The sequence below is a fragment of the Mauremys mutica genome, chromosome 5 (genome assembly GCF_020497125.1).
Source record: "Mauremys mutica isolate MM-2020 ecotype Southern chromosome 5, ASM2049712v1, whole genome shotgun sequence".
NCBI lineage: Eukaryota > Metazoa > Chordata > Testudines > Geoemydidae > Mauremys > Mauremys mutica.
Window position 1 is genome coordinate 138,373,669 of NC_059076.1, and position 13,444 is coordinate 138,387,112.

The window sequence follows — 13,444 nt, forward strand, 5'->3', positions numbered from 1 at the left end:
AGCTCCTGAGCACCCTATGCCAGCCGGTGTCTCGCCTTTCACTGGCGCCGTGTCCCTCCCAGACCGGAGTCCCTTTGCCTAGGGGTTCTGCCCCAGCAGTACCCCCACAGATGTCTGGGTCTCCCCTCCCCAGGGAACCCCCAACCCTCTATCCCCACCTCACCTCAGTCTATGGCCACTGCCAGTCACCAGCTAGCCCCCGTTCCCTGAGGCAGACTGCAGTGTATACGCCACTCATCACAGGCGAGAGGGGTTTGGACCCGCTGCCCTTGCCTGACCCCCAGACTGCACCTCTGCAGCCCCAGTGCCTTCCCTAGGCCCTTCTCAAGGCCTGCAGCCTGGGGAGTGGCCCGGATGGAGCTCCCCAGCCCTGCTGCACTCAGGCACCCTATTGCTCTCAGGCAGCCAGACCCTGCTCGCTCACAGGCTAAAGAGGTACTGACTTTGCTCCTGCCTAGCAGCCCTTTTATAGAGCCAGCTGTGGCCTGACTGGGGCATGGCCCCACCTGTGGCTACTTCCCCCAATCAGCCTGTTCTTACTGGTTCCCTGCCACAGCCCGATCCCAGGGCTGTTTTAAGGCCCTTCATGGCAGAAGTGGGGTTACTGCCCCACTACAGGGCCTCTCCCTGGGATCCCCCCATTCACTGGCTTCCTTCCTAGCCTCTGTTTCCCCTTCTCTGCTCCTACCTTTGCCCTCACACTCATCTTTCATGGCTCCATGTATTTGCTCTTTCCCGCTTTCTCCAAGGATTTTTTCCCCACTCTGTTTATTCCTTCCTTGCGTGGCCGTTCCCCTCCAAACCCCCGACCTTTGTACCATCAGTGATTTCTTTCTTTCTCATCCTTTCCCTTCCCTCCTGGAAACATTACCGTTACCGTTGTTGTCGATGGTGAGACAGGTCCTAGAGGGAGTGATTTGGGAGGAAAAGCGTCAGAGAGCTCCCTAGGAATAGGTTGGTGAAGGGGCTCCAGGACGTGTCTGAAGGGCGTACAAGGAGGAGAGCGGACGTGTTTAGGGCGAGTGTGATATAAGGATGACGGACACCACGCCAAAGCAGCTCTTTCCCTCGTGACTTCCTGCTCTCTGCGAACCCTTCCCACCGCTGGCTTATCCTCTTAAAAGGACCTTTTTTCCCAGCATGCTTTTCTGGGGCTGGCCCTTTCAGTTTGGTAGAGCCAAGTGCCTACAGCTCTGAGGTGGCTGTTTTGTACCGGTCTCTCTTCCAGCAGGTAAGGAGCTGTTAGGCTGATCCTGCCTTTCTGTGGAGGAGCCAGCCCATTTACCAAGTGGGAGGGAACTAGCTGTGATGGGATGAAACTGAGCAAAGGGAAACTTAGCCAGAGCATCAGGGAACGTTCCCTGCCCTTGGAGGACTGTTCCACTCAGGAGGAGTAGAAGCCTGTTGTATCCTTTCCAAGTATTAGCTACGAGGTCCAGATACACGCCCTGATCATGGGAGCCTTGGGCTCGTGGGACCCCCCACAACGAGCTGGTTCTGAGAGCGTGCGGAGTCGTTTGATGCTACACCCGGCTCATGAGACAGCTCATGGTGTCTGACACCATCAGGTGGTCCAGAGACATTTATACGGAACACATCACTGGACACCGCCAATACCACACCGAGTAACTGAGACCACCGACCAGGGAAATAACCCACTTCCTTCCCTGACGGACCAAGGGACACACCCCACCCATGTACTAATCCGCTACATAGACTTGGACTCCTTATTCATTCCATGGGTGGCGTACCTGAGCCCACTTATCCACTGACACTTTAAAAACCCTTGCAACCCAATCTGAGTCTATGCCAGTTATGCGATATGTATGTATCTCTTCATCCTTGCAACCGATATCTGTAACCCCCCATAACCCAAGCCTGACCCCAGATGTACAGTCCCTTCTCTCTCAACTTGTGTATATTTCATTTTAAACATTCACTTAAATAAAATGTCTTAGGTGTATTCTGGTAGTGGCTAGGAGATCAGCAAGGACAAGTGCAGAGTCCTGCATTTAGGATGGAAGAATCCCAGGCACCGCTACAGGCTGGGGACCGACTGGCTAAGCAGCAGTTCTGCAGAAAAGGAGCTGGAGGTTACAGTGGATGAGAAGCTGGAGGTGAGTCAGCAGTGTGCCCTTGTTGCCAAAAAGGCCAATGGCATATTGAGCTGTATTAGCAGGAGCATTGACAGCAGATCGAGGAAAGTGATTATCCCCCCCCATTTGGCACTGGTGAGGCCACACCTGGAGTATTGTGTCCAGTTTTGGGCCCCCCACTACAGAAGGGATGTGGACAAATTGAAGAGAGTCCAGCAGAGGGCAACAGAAATGATCAGGGGGCTGGGGCACATGACTTATGAGGAGAGGCTGAGGGAACTGGGCTTGTTTAGTCTGCAGAAGAGAAGAATGAGGGGAGATTTGATAGCAACCTTCAACTACCTGAAGGGGGGTTCCAAAGAGGATGGAGCTCGGCTGTTCTCAGTGGTGGCAGATGACAGAACAAGGAGCAATGGTCTCAAGTTGCAGTGGGGGAGGCTTAGGTTGGATATTAGGAAACCCTATTTCACTAGGCAGGTGGTGAAGCACTGGACTGGGTTACCTAGGGAGGTGGTGGAATCTCCTTCCTTAGAGGTTTTTAAGGCCAGGCTTGACAAAGCCCTGTCTGGAATGATTTAGTTGGGAATTGGTCCTGCTTTGAGCAGGGGGTTGGACTAGATACCTCCTGAGGTCCCTTCCAACCCTGATAGTCTGTGAGTCTATGATCTTGTCACAGCCGGGGACCCTGCTGTGCAAGGTGCTGTACAAACAGAACAAAAAGCTGCTCCCTCCCCCCAAGCTTGCAAATAAAGCACTGGAGACTTGGCAGCAGGGTACGATCCTGCACAGCTTATCGGCTAGTCAAGGAGACTATACACAGAGGGTAATAATTGAATTACATCCCCTCTCCAGGCTGCCATTTCAGCAGGGGGAAGGGCAACTGTCAATGGGATTTTTTTTTCAGAATATGGAAAGTCTTTTCCCAACCCCAAAATATAATCCCCCAAGCCTGCAAAGGCTGGCGGGGGGGGGGGGGGGGGGACCCGGACAGATCAGATGGCTGCTCTAATAGGTCTGTGATTTAAGGCCCAAATAAATACCAAGTAATCCCCCTCTTGGCAGATAGTTTAACAAGAGATCCAGGTGGCCCCAGCACAGCAGGGAAAGGCTCCATGCAACGTGCCCGGCGCCATTGGGTGTGGGCTTCTCGCACCTGTGATGCCCGCAGTAAAGGTGAGGGTGGTATGCAGGGCTGCTCTCCATTACGCTGATTACAGGGGGCTTATCTCGCCCGGCAGGAAGCCTTCTCCCCACCCTCCCCGTCTCCCAGCCTGGCCAGGCCAACAATGCTGAGCTGTCTCTGAAGATGGACGGGCAGGTGTTCCCCGCCTACTTCAAAGCAGGAGAGGTCAGAGGCTGGGAGCAGAGGGAGGCTGACAACAGCTGGTGATTTGTTTTATGAGTCAATCTGGCAATAGCGGCAGTAAGGCAGGCCCTGTAGCTAGGTTTTCCCTTGGAGCAGAGCAAGGAGAATGCCCTGTACTCTGAAGGTGTTGTCTGAAACCATTTGGGGGCCATAAGGCAGGCGTCCTCACAAGACACCAGAGACCAGGCTCTGACAGTCTGATTGGGGCAGCTAAACCCTGTGTGTGTCGCTGGCTCACTAACTCCCAGACTGCCTAATAGGGGCATTAGTAGGGGGACACTGTCTGGCCTAGTGGCTAGCACACTCAACCTTGACTCAGGAGCCCTGGGTTCTAGAGCCTAGCTCTGCCTCTAGCCAGCTGGGTGACTTTGAGTAAGTGGTGACACTGCTCTGTGCCTCAGTTTCCCTATCTGTTAAATGGGGAGTGTGACCTCTTTGGTGAGGTGCTTTGGGAGCTACTGATAAACGGTGCCGTGCAAGAGCTAAGTGTTGTTATTAATCGAGCCTGTGCTCACTACACGCACAGGATGGCCTAAGACCTGGCCTGGACTAACTTTGCCATCTACCACCCGAGCTTTAGCCCTAAGGCTGGCCTGGGGGACATTGTTTTAGAGCAAGGTGGGGAAGGCACTTGCTGCATCTGACCGGGGGCTATCGAATACAATATCCTGTAAGCAAAAGTGGCTGGTTCCATCTGCTTCAGAGGAAGGTGCGAGAACACCCCCCATGACAGATGTTAGTCCTGACATTTAATACCCGATCGGAAAACACTTAGATATTACAGTGATGGAGGCCTGGGGGGATAAGAACAGAGCCATGTGAACAATGTGGTTTTCTGATCCCCAGCGATTCAAAAAGAAAAAAAATGGGGGAGTGGGGGTCAACGCACAATTGACATTTTTCAAAATGTTCCACCAAGAGAAAAGTTTCAAAAATCAATTGTTTTTCAGGTGAAACACATTTTTTCAGTTAGTTCCTGCGCAATTTAAAACTATTTGTAATAGGGCTGTCAATCGATCGCCATCAACGCCTGCGATTAACTGAAAGCAAAATGAACGTGTTCATTTGTGTAATGCGTTAATCGCAGATCTGTGGGTGGGGCGGGAGCCATGGGCAGTGGCCGGGGGGGATGAGAAGTCCCAACCCACAGCTCCAGAGGCGGCAGGGGGTCTGGAAAAGCCGCAGCCCACAGCTTCTCGGGCAGTGGGGGGCCTGGAGCCCCATGACCCAAGAGCAGCTGAAGCCCTGAACCCCGTGCCCTGAGGGGAGCTGAAGCCTAGAGCCACCAGCCCTGACCCTATAGCTGAAAATATAGAAAACCTCCAAAATATTTAAATAAATGGTATTCTAATGTTATTTAACAGTGCGACTAAAGCTGCAATTAATTGTGATTAATTTTTTTAATCTCTTGACAGCTCTAATTTTTACTTGCTTAAAATAAAATCAAGGGGAATATGGAGACAAACTCCCTTCAAATTGAAAAATCAAAACATTATTGATCTTGTCAGATTCTTTTTTCAAGGGAAACAATTCAGTGAAACTGACGCTATTTGTCAACTGAACCATATCACCTGATTCTATATTTTTCACAAAAAAAAAAAGGGAGGTGAAATTTTTCACCCGTCCGTAGATAAGAACTTTGATAAATAGACTAGAAACCCCGAGAGCAAGTTGAAGGACAAATGTTCTGCTTTGAAAGCCAATATAAAAGTTGGCAGCCTTCCCTCCTCCCATCTCCGCAGCTCTGTCTTCATTAGACAAAAGAAGAAACTTCTCCTAGTACAACCAATGACAAGGGTTCAAAAATCATGAATCCGGCCCCCTAAAATCATAAAATTGACTTAAATATCATGAGATTTTAAAAAATAATAAATGTTGGAGTGGTGGTGGTTGTGTTTACCTTCCAGTTCTGAGTCTGTAGCATGCACTGGAGTCTCATTTTCAAGCGTTTCTCCATAGCCAGGAGGGTAGGAACTTATTTTTTTTTTAAATGAAAGCAGAGAGTCTCCTATAATCATATAGAATCATAGAATATCAGGGTTGGAAGGGACCTCAGGAGGTATCTAGTCCAACCCGCTGCTCAAAACAGGACCAACCCCAACTAAATCATCCCAGCCAGGGCTTTGTCAAGCCTGACCTTAAAAACCTCTAAGGAAGGAGATTCCACCACCTTCCTAGGGAACCCATTCCAGCGCTTCACCACCCTTCTAGTGAAATAGTGTTTCCTAATATCCAACCTAGACCTCCCCCACTGCAACTTGAGACCTTTGCTCCTTGTTCTGTCATCGGGTACCACTGAGAACAGTCTAGATCCATCCTCTTTGGAAGCCCCTTTCAGGTAGTTAAAAGCAGCTATCAAATCTCCCCTAATTCTTCTCTTCTGCAGACTAAACAATCCCAGTTCCCTCAGCCTCTCCTCATAAGTCATGTGCTCCAGCCCCCTAATAATTTTCGTTGCCCTCCACTAGACTCTCCAATTTGTCCACATCCCGTCTGTAGTGGGGATACCAAAACTGGACACAAAACTCTAGATGTGGCCTCACCAGTGCCGAATAGAGGGGAATAATCACTTCCCTTGATCTGCTGGCAGTGCTCCTACTTATACAGCCCAATGTGCCATTTGCCTTCTTGGCAACAAGGGCACACTGCTGACTCATATCCAGTTTCTCATCCACTGTAATCCCCAGGTCCTTTTCTGCAGAACTGTCACTTAGCCAGTCAGTCCCCAGCCCATAGCGGTGCCTGGGATTCTTCCGTCCTAAGTGCAGGATTCTGCACTTGTCCTTGTTGAACCTCCTCAGATTTCTTTTGGCCCAATCCTCCAATTTGTCTAGATTACTCTGGACCCTGTACCTACCCTCCAGGGTATCTACCTCTCCCCCAGCTTAGTGTCATCCACGAACTTGCTGAGGATGCAATCCGTCCCATCCTCCAGATCATTATGAAGATGTTGAACAAAACCGGCCAAAGGACCGACCCCCGGGGCACTCCGCTTGATACCGGCTGCCAACTAGACATCGAGCCGGGGCTTTGAGGAAAACTCTAAATAGAGCGTCAGTCACAATAAAATGGCAAGAGCTGGCAGCGAGGAAGAAAGGCTGAGTATACCGTTCTAGGAGAGAAGCGAAAGGAAGCAGCTCACAGGACATGTTTACCTGCCTCTGGCTCAGAAGGGAACAGCCCTAGCATATGGTGGGTTTGATTAGATAGGGCAGGGAAGTCCTGTCCTGGTCAGATCTGTGTGCTGCAGTTAGGACAACACTTGTTTTCCCCCCATCATACCAGTAAAGCTAAACTGACCACTTGTAATAAAATGCCAGTGAAAGATACTTCTCTAGCCTGATCCTCTGTGTCTCAGAGACTCATGGCCAGAAGGGTCCATCATGGTCATCCAGTCTGACCTCCTGCACATCGCAGGTCACAGAACCTCACCCACCCACTCCTGTAATAGACCCCATAACCTCTGGCTGACATCCTCAACTCATGGTTTAAAGACTTCAAGTGACAGAGAATCCACCATTTCATCCAGTTCAAACCAGCAAGTGACCCGGGCCCCACGCTGCTGAGGAAGGCAACCCCCCCTCCCCTCCCAGGGTCTCCGCCAATCTGACCTTGGGGAAAATTCCCTTCCCGACCCCCAGCTGCAGCTCTATTCTCCTTGGGAGTGGAGCTAAGAACCCTTAAATTTGGAGGCAGATTCTAGCCCCCTGCACCAGCTGATTCCTTTCAAGATGTGGTTGGGCGGCAGGTGTCATCAGACCATCCCGTAGCACAGTGCTTTCTTTCATCAGGCAAGACTTCCATGATCCCTTTGACTGACAAGTCAACTGCCTGATGTCTTGATAACCAGCCACTTACCTCCCAGCCTAATTAAAAACAAACTCCTACATGCAGCAGGTCCTGCGGCTTTGACCTCCTGAGCAATCACTTCCTTGGCGACTTCACCTCTATTAACCTTTCTCCTGCAAATTAATTGGCTGATGTAATTGAAGCAAGGAGGCGGATAGCAAGGAGAGGCTCGGTTACATTCCTCCCCCGACCCCACCATTGTCAGCTGGGGAGGAGAGAGACAAGGTCACTGCCGTGGAAAGGGGAGCTACTGGATGTGTGTGTTGGGGAGAATTGAGTCCCTTCTAATCTCTCTTGAATCCTGCCTGGATTTCCAGCCCCTCTGGTTAATTAACTCTCCACTCTGGGCTCTAAGCAGGGATTCCTGGGTTAGGAGGATGGTTAGGAGAGTGAGGAATTCCCTCCTTGTTGCAGCCTGGTGACAATGAGTTCAGGCCAGCTGGTTTATTAGTCAGCTGCAGTCTGGCTATTGCCAGAGCACAGGTCCAAGACATCATGGGTGTAATTGTATCCCGAGCCCTGGAGACGAGGCAGAAGGAATTACAGGACACTGGGGAGTTATCGGACCTTCCTTTCACCCAGCCTCCATGTCTGAAGGGGCCTGTTTGTGCCTGTACGTGAGAGAAAAACAGAATGTGCTTGGCGGGTGGGAACAGGGAGGCAGGGGCCGGGAATTGGCCCCTGGTGGGTAAGGGGTGATGGGGGAAAGCATTCCATTCCAGTATTGCTTAATTCCCAGTCAGTCCTTGGAAACCCCAACTGAGGTCAGAGTCCTGTTTCACTGGGCACTGTTCAAACACATAGTAAGAAATGGTTCCTACCCCAGAGAGCGTAGGAAGTATATTGTAGCCCTGCTTTACAGATGGGGACCTGATGCACAGGGAGATTAAATGACTTGGCCAAGGTCCTGGAGACAATCTGTGGCAGAGGCAGGAACTGAACTCAGCGCTTTAGCTGCAAGACACCCTTCCGTTGACCTGTGAAAACAATTCCTTTCTTTCCTTGGCATGCACATCTTGCAGGGACTTGTGGGTGATAACCCCGATGCAAGCTATTCAGTCCTTACTCTCCACGCTGCAAGATTCTTTATTCCACCTATCTCTAACCCCTGATCTTCACCAATTACTGCTCAGGAGCCTCGCAGCTCACTTTTCTGTTGCAGTCAGAGGCCAGTGCATCCCATGCTCTAAGGGGCTGCCAATGACTCTGCTGTTACGATTTGGTTCAGTTGCTATTTGCCTGTCGCACACGGTTTTTAGCCTGAGAGGAAATTTGCAGATGACATTCAACACTGATAAATGCAAAGTGATGCACATTGGAAAACATAATCCCAACTATACCTACGAAATGATGGGGTCTAAATTAGCTGTTACCACTCAAGAAAGGGATCTTGGAGTCATCATGGGTAGTTCTCTGAAAACATCCACTCAATGTGCAGCAACAGTCAAAAGAGCGAACAGAATGTTAGAAACCATTAAGAAAGGGATCGATGATAAGACAGAAAATATCAAATTGCCGCTATATAAATGCATGATACGCCCACAGCTTGAATACTGCGGGCAGATGTGGTCGCCCCATCTCAAAAAAGATATATTGGAATTGGAAAAGGTACAGGGAAGGGCAACAAAAATGATTAGGGGCGTGGAACACCTTCCGTATAAGGAGAGATTAAAAAAACTGGGACTTTTCAGCTTGGAAAAAAGATGACAAAGGGGCGATCTAGTAGAAATCTATATAAATCATGACTGGTGTGGAGAAAGTGAATAAGGAAGTGTTATTAACCCCTTCACCTAACACAAGAACAGGGGGCATCACCCAATGAAATTAATAGACAGCCCGTTTAAACAAACAAAAGGAAGTGTTTCTTCACACAATGCACAGGTACAGTGTGAAACTCGTTGCCAGGGGATGTTGTGAAGGCTAAAAGTGTAACTGGGTTCAAAAAAGAACTAGATAAGTTAATGGCGAATAGGTCCCTCAGTGGCTATTAGCCAAGATGGTCAGGGATACAATCCCATACTCTGGGTGTCCCTCGCCTCTGACTGCCAGAAGCTTGGCCTGTACGACAGGGGATGGATCACTTGACAATTGCCCTGTTCTGTTCATTCCCTCTGAAGCAGCTGACGCTGGCCAGCCTTGGAAGACAGGACACTGGCTAGACGGACCGTGGGTCTGACCCAGGATGGCTGTTCTTGTGTCAGGCAGGAAATGTATTGTAACCATACAACATTTCATGGTGTTATTGCTGGCTCAGGGGTGAAGTGGGAGCAGCTGTCTCCAAAAGGTCTGGACGCAAAGCACCAAATAGCAAGTGCCAGGGAAAGATGCCAGCCTGGCAGTGCTGGGGAGCGAGGGCCTCTTCACCCAGCAGAACAAGAGGCAGCAAACACACAAGGTGGGAGGCAGCATTGCCTTGTGGTTAGTGCGCTGGACTGGGCTGCAGGAGAGCTGGCTTCCACTCCCACCTCTGCCCCGGGCCTGCTGGAGGACCTCGGGGAAGTCACTTTACCTCTGTAAAATAAGGATCCTGCAACTGATCTCTTTTGTAAAGTGTTTTGAGATCTACTGATAATACTAGGTGTTATTACATCCAAAGCAGGTATTTTTATTTATTTATCATTGCATTTCCCCTCCATTGCCCGGCCGACGTGCTTCAACCCTGATCAGGAGGGCCAAGCTCTGGGGAAGAGAAGAGAGCTCTGTCTCTGGGCACCTTTCCACCATCAGCCTTTCTGGGGAGCTGCCCTAGGGATGCCAGTTCATGCCATGGCACTGGTGAGTTTCCTGCTGTCCCTGAACTAGAAGATAGTTACTTCCAAAGCTGGAAAGACTGATCTCCATGGCTGCCAGCGGGTACCTAAGCCAGTGGGGGGGGGGGGGTGCAGTGGTTGTGTTATCAGTGTTCTTTGCTGGGCCTCCTCAGGAAGTTAATATACCAAGGAACAGGCCATGCTACAGCACCTAATTAGCAAGAGAGAGGCAGTGCGGTCTAGTGGGTAGGGACTTGGCTGGATATCATAGACCAGGGTTCTGTTTCTCACTCTGCTGTCCTGACCTTCACTTCTTTTCTCTGTGCCTTAATAATGGGAGAGAGACCTGGACAGAGTTGCCTCAGTTTACCAAGCACAGGCAGATTTTTAACACCTTATCCCACTGGGTATCACACTGCTGGCCCCTCACATGAGCTCCAAAGGGGCACTAGCAGATATTACAGCAGCCCAGCATGGTACAGTTGGCAGCTAATGGATTAAACAGTGTCTGGGTGAGAGGCAGCCAGGCTGGAAAGTGGGAGCGGGTCACCCCCATTCTTCAGCAGTCCCCACTTGCTTTCCAGAATCCAGGATCAATCTCCTTTGTGTCTGGGGGGTGGGGAGCGGGGCAACAGAGCAAAAGTCCCAGGAAGACTTTGCCCTTCTACCTTCTGTGTGAGGCTCTCAGAGTTTTACAAACATTGCTGAACCTATAACAACCCTGTAGGTGTGCTTGTTCTCCACCTGCATGGCAGGTGATGTTACTAACTCTGTTTGATAGTTGGGGAAACTGAGGCACAGATATGCGACCAAAATGTGACCAGTGGTTTTTGGGTGCCTCCGCTTCTGGCTGCCCCAAGTACAGACACCTCAAAGGGGTTTGATTGTCGGAAAATGCTGAGCACCCCTGCTCCAAACTTTGTCCCTTGACCTGTCCAAGGTCACACGGGGAATCAGAGTCAGGAATAGGTCAGATCCCCAACTCCTGTGCCTTACGGGTTTATTCATCCCTCCTTTTAGGACTTTAATGTCACCCAAATGTCATTTATTTTGCTTTTTTACTTTACACTGGCCTTATACCGTGAGTTGATACCGACACCATGGGTCTGCGCAGCACAACGGCGGGTTTAAAGGGCAGGTTTAAAGCTCCCCCAGGTGCAATTGGAATACAGGGAAGGCAAGACTCTCCTCTTCCATCATCCCATGTGAATTTGTGGATATGCGCCTATTAACACCTCTGGAGCGATGACCTGCCTTTCCTTGGGCGATGCTTTATGCTGCCCAGGTACAGGATTAGATACAAGACTTCCTGATGTCTCCGGCTGCACTGGCAGGAAGAAGATCAAATCCAGCTGCCAGTAGCCCAGGCTCAGCAGGGCCAGGCTAGAGAACCTGCGGTACAGGGGGAGCCAAGGAGATGGTTTGAGTATCAGAGGGGGAGTCATGTTAGTCTGGTTCTGTAGAAGCAGCAAAGAATCCTGTGGCACCTTATAGACTAACAGACGTTTTGCAGCATGAGCTTTCGTGGGTGAATACTCTTCCACTACCAGCAGGGGGAGCTGTTGGCCTCCACATGTGAATGCAGCCAAGGGCGAGTTAATAGAAAACACTAACTAAATTGGAAGCAAAAATCCCAGCTGGTGCAGAAAGAGACTCTCCAGAGCAAACTGGTCAGTAAACCACAGAAAATCTCCTTAAACACAGGACACTGATCACAGCTTGGGTCTCTTCAGGGACAGGCAGTTCACCCGAGTTACAGATAAGTCTTAGCCCCTGCGATATTTCCTATTGTCCGTCGAACACTAGGGGCGGGTGACATCAGGGCGTTCTTGGGGCCGGATGCTGAGCACTGGGGGCTCAGGACAGCTGGGTTCTGTTCCCAGCTCTGCTGACAGACTGGCTGGGTGATCCTGGGCAAGTCTCCTTGGCTCAGTCTCTCAAAAACGCCATCACATTTTTGGGCATCCCTGTTTCCCTGGTTTTTGTCGGAGGCGCTGTGGTCAATTTGTTCCCATTGGAAGTGTGGGTGCTCTGTCGCTGGGCACCCTAAAATCCAGGCATCCAGGATCTGCCCCTGGGGGCCTGACTGGCTTTGTGCTTTAGTTCCCCCATATGGGGAGAACAGTACTTGCGTGCCTAATACATTACTGGTTGCAGCCTGTTGGGAAATCCTTGGCTGGAAGACACAGAGAAGTGCACACCACTCTAGTATTGTGATGATTATATATTGCAAATGTTTCATCTCAAAGGATCCCACCGTGCTTTACAAGCTCTGGCTAGATTGTCCCACTAGAATGCAGCCACTTCTGCGTGGGAGGGCGGAGGCAGCCAGCCAGCCAGCCCACAACGGGAAGGCCAAGGGCAGCCAGGCAGCCCTTCCTCTTAGCAGAACGTATTGTCGCTCTTTTCAGTGCTTGCGAAGTTCGTTTTTAAAGTCCCATGTGACAGTCCTGCACAGAGGGGTCAGAACCACAGGCGCCGACTTTTATTTTTCCCCAGGGGTGCTCCACCCCCACTCCGCCCCAAGGCCCTGCCCCCACTCCGCCCCTTCCCCCAAGGCCCCGCCCTTGCTCTGCCGCCTCCCGCCCCCTTGCCTACACCCTGCCCTCACTCCACTTTTCCTTCCCCCTTCCCAAGGCTCCTCCTGCTCGCTGCTCTCCCCCCCCCCTTCTCTCCCCAAGCTGCCAATCAGCTGTTCGGCAGCGCCTCCCGATCACCTGTGGCTGGTGCGTGCTCCAGGCCCAGAGCACCCACAGATTACCACACAGCACCCATCCTCTGAAGCGTCTGGTCCTGGCTGCTGTCAGAGACAGGATCCTTCCTGAGCTAGCTGGATCTTGAGTCTGATCCGGTCTGTCTGGCAATTCCTCTGTTCCAGGAGCACTTTGTGTGGTGAGGCACCAATCACGTTTTGTTAGAAATCACTTCTTTGTGTTTATTGGACTGTTGGGGGAGCCACAGCACCGAGCGGGGCAAGCCCCCAACCTTGCTCCCTGGCTGGCTCCTGCTGGCTACATTGCGGGACTAGAAATCAGGACTCCTGGGTCCAGTTCCTGGCTCTGCCACTGACTGGCTCCATGACCTTGGACAAGGCACTTAAAATCTCTGTGCCTCAGTTGTGAGCTGCAAATGGAGCAGTGATAATATTTACCTGCCCTGGGTGGGAGTACTGGGATGCTGCGGCTACTCTCCCTAACGTTTATGAAGTGCTTTGAGATCCTCACGTGAAAAGTGCTGCATAAGACTGCAAAGTATCAGAGCCTGGCCTAGGCAAATACTTACTGCAGGTGTAGTTCTTAATATCCCCGGTCATCCCATTTACCTTGAACGGGATTTCTAATGGCAGTGCGCTGGTAGGATCAGGCCCTTCATTTTCACCACTG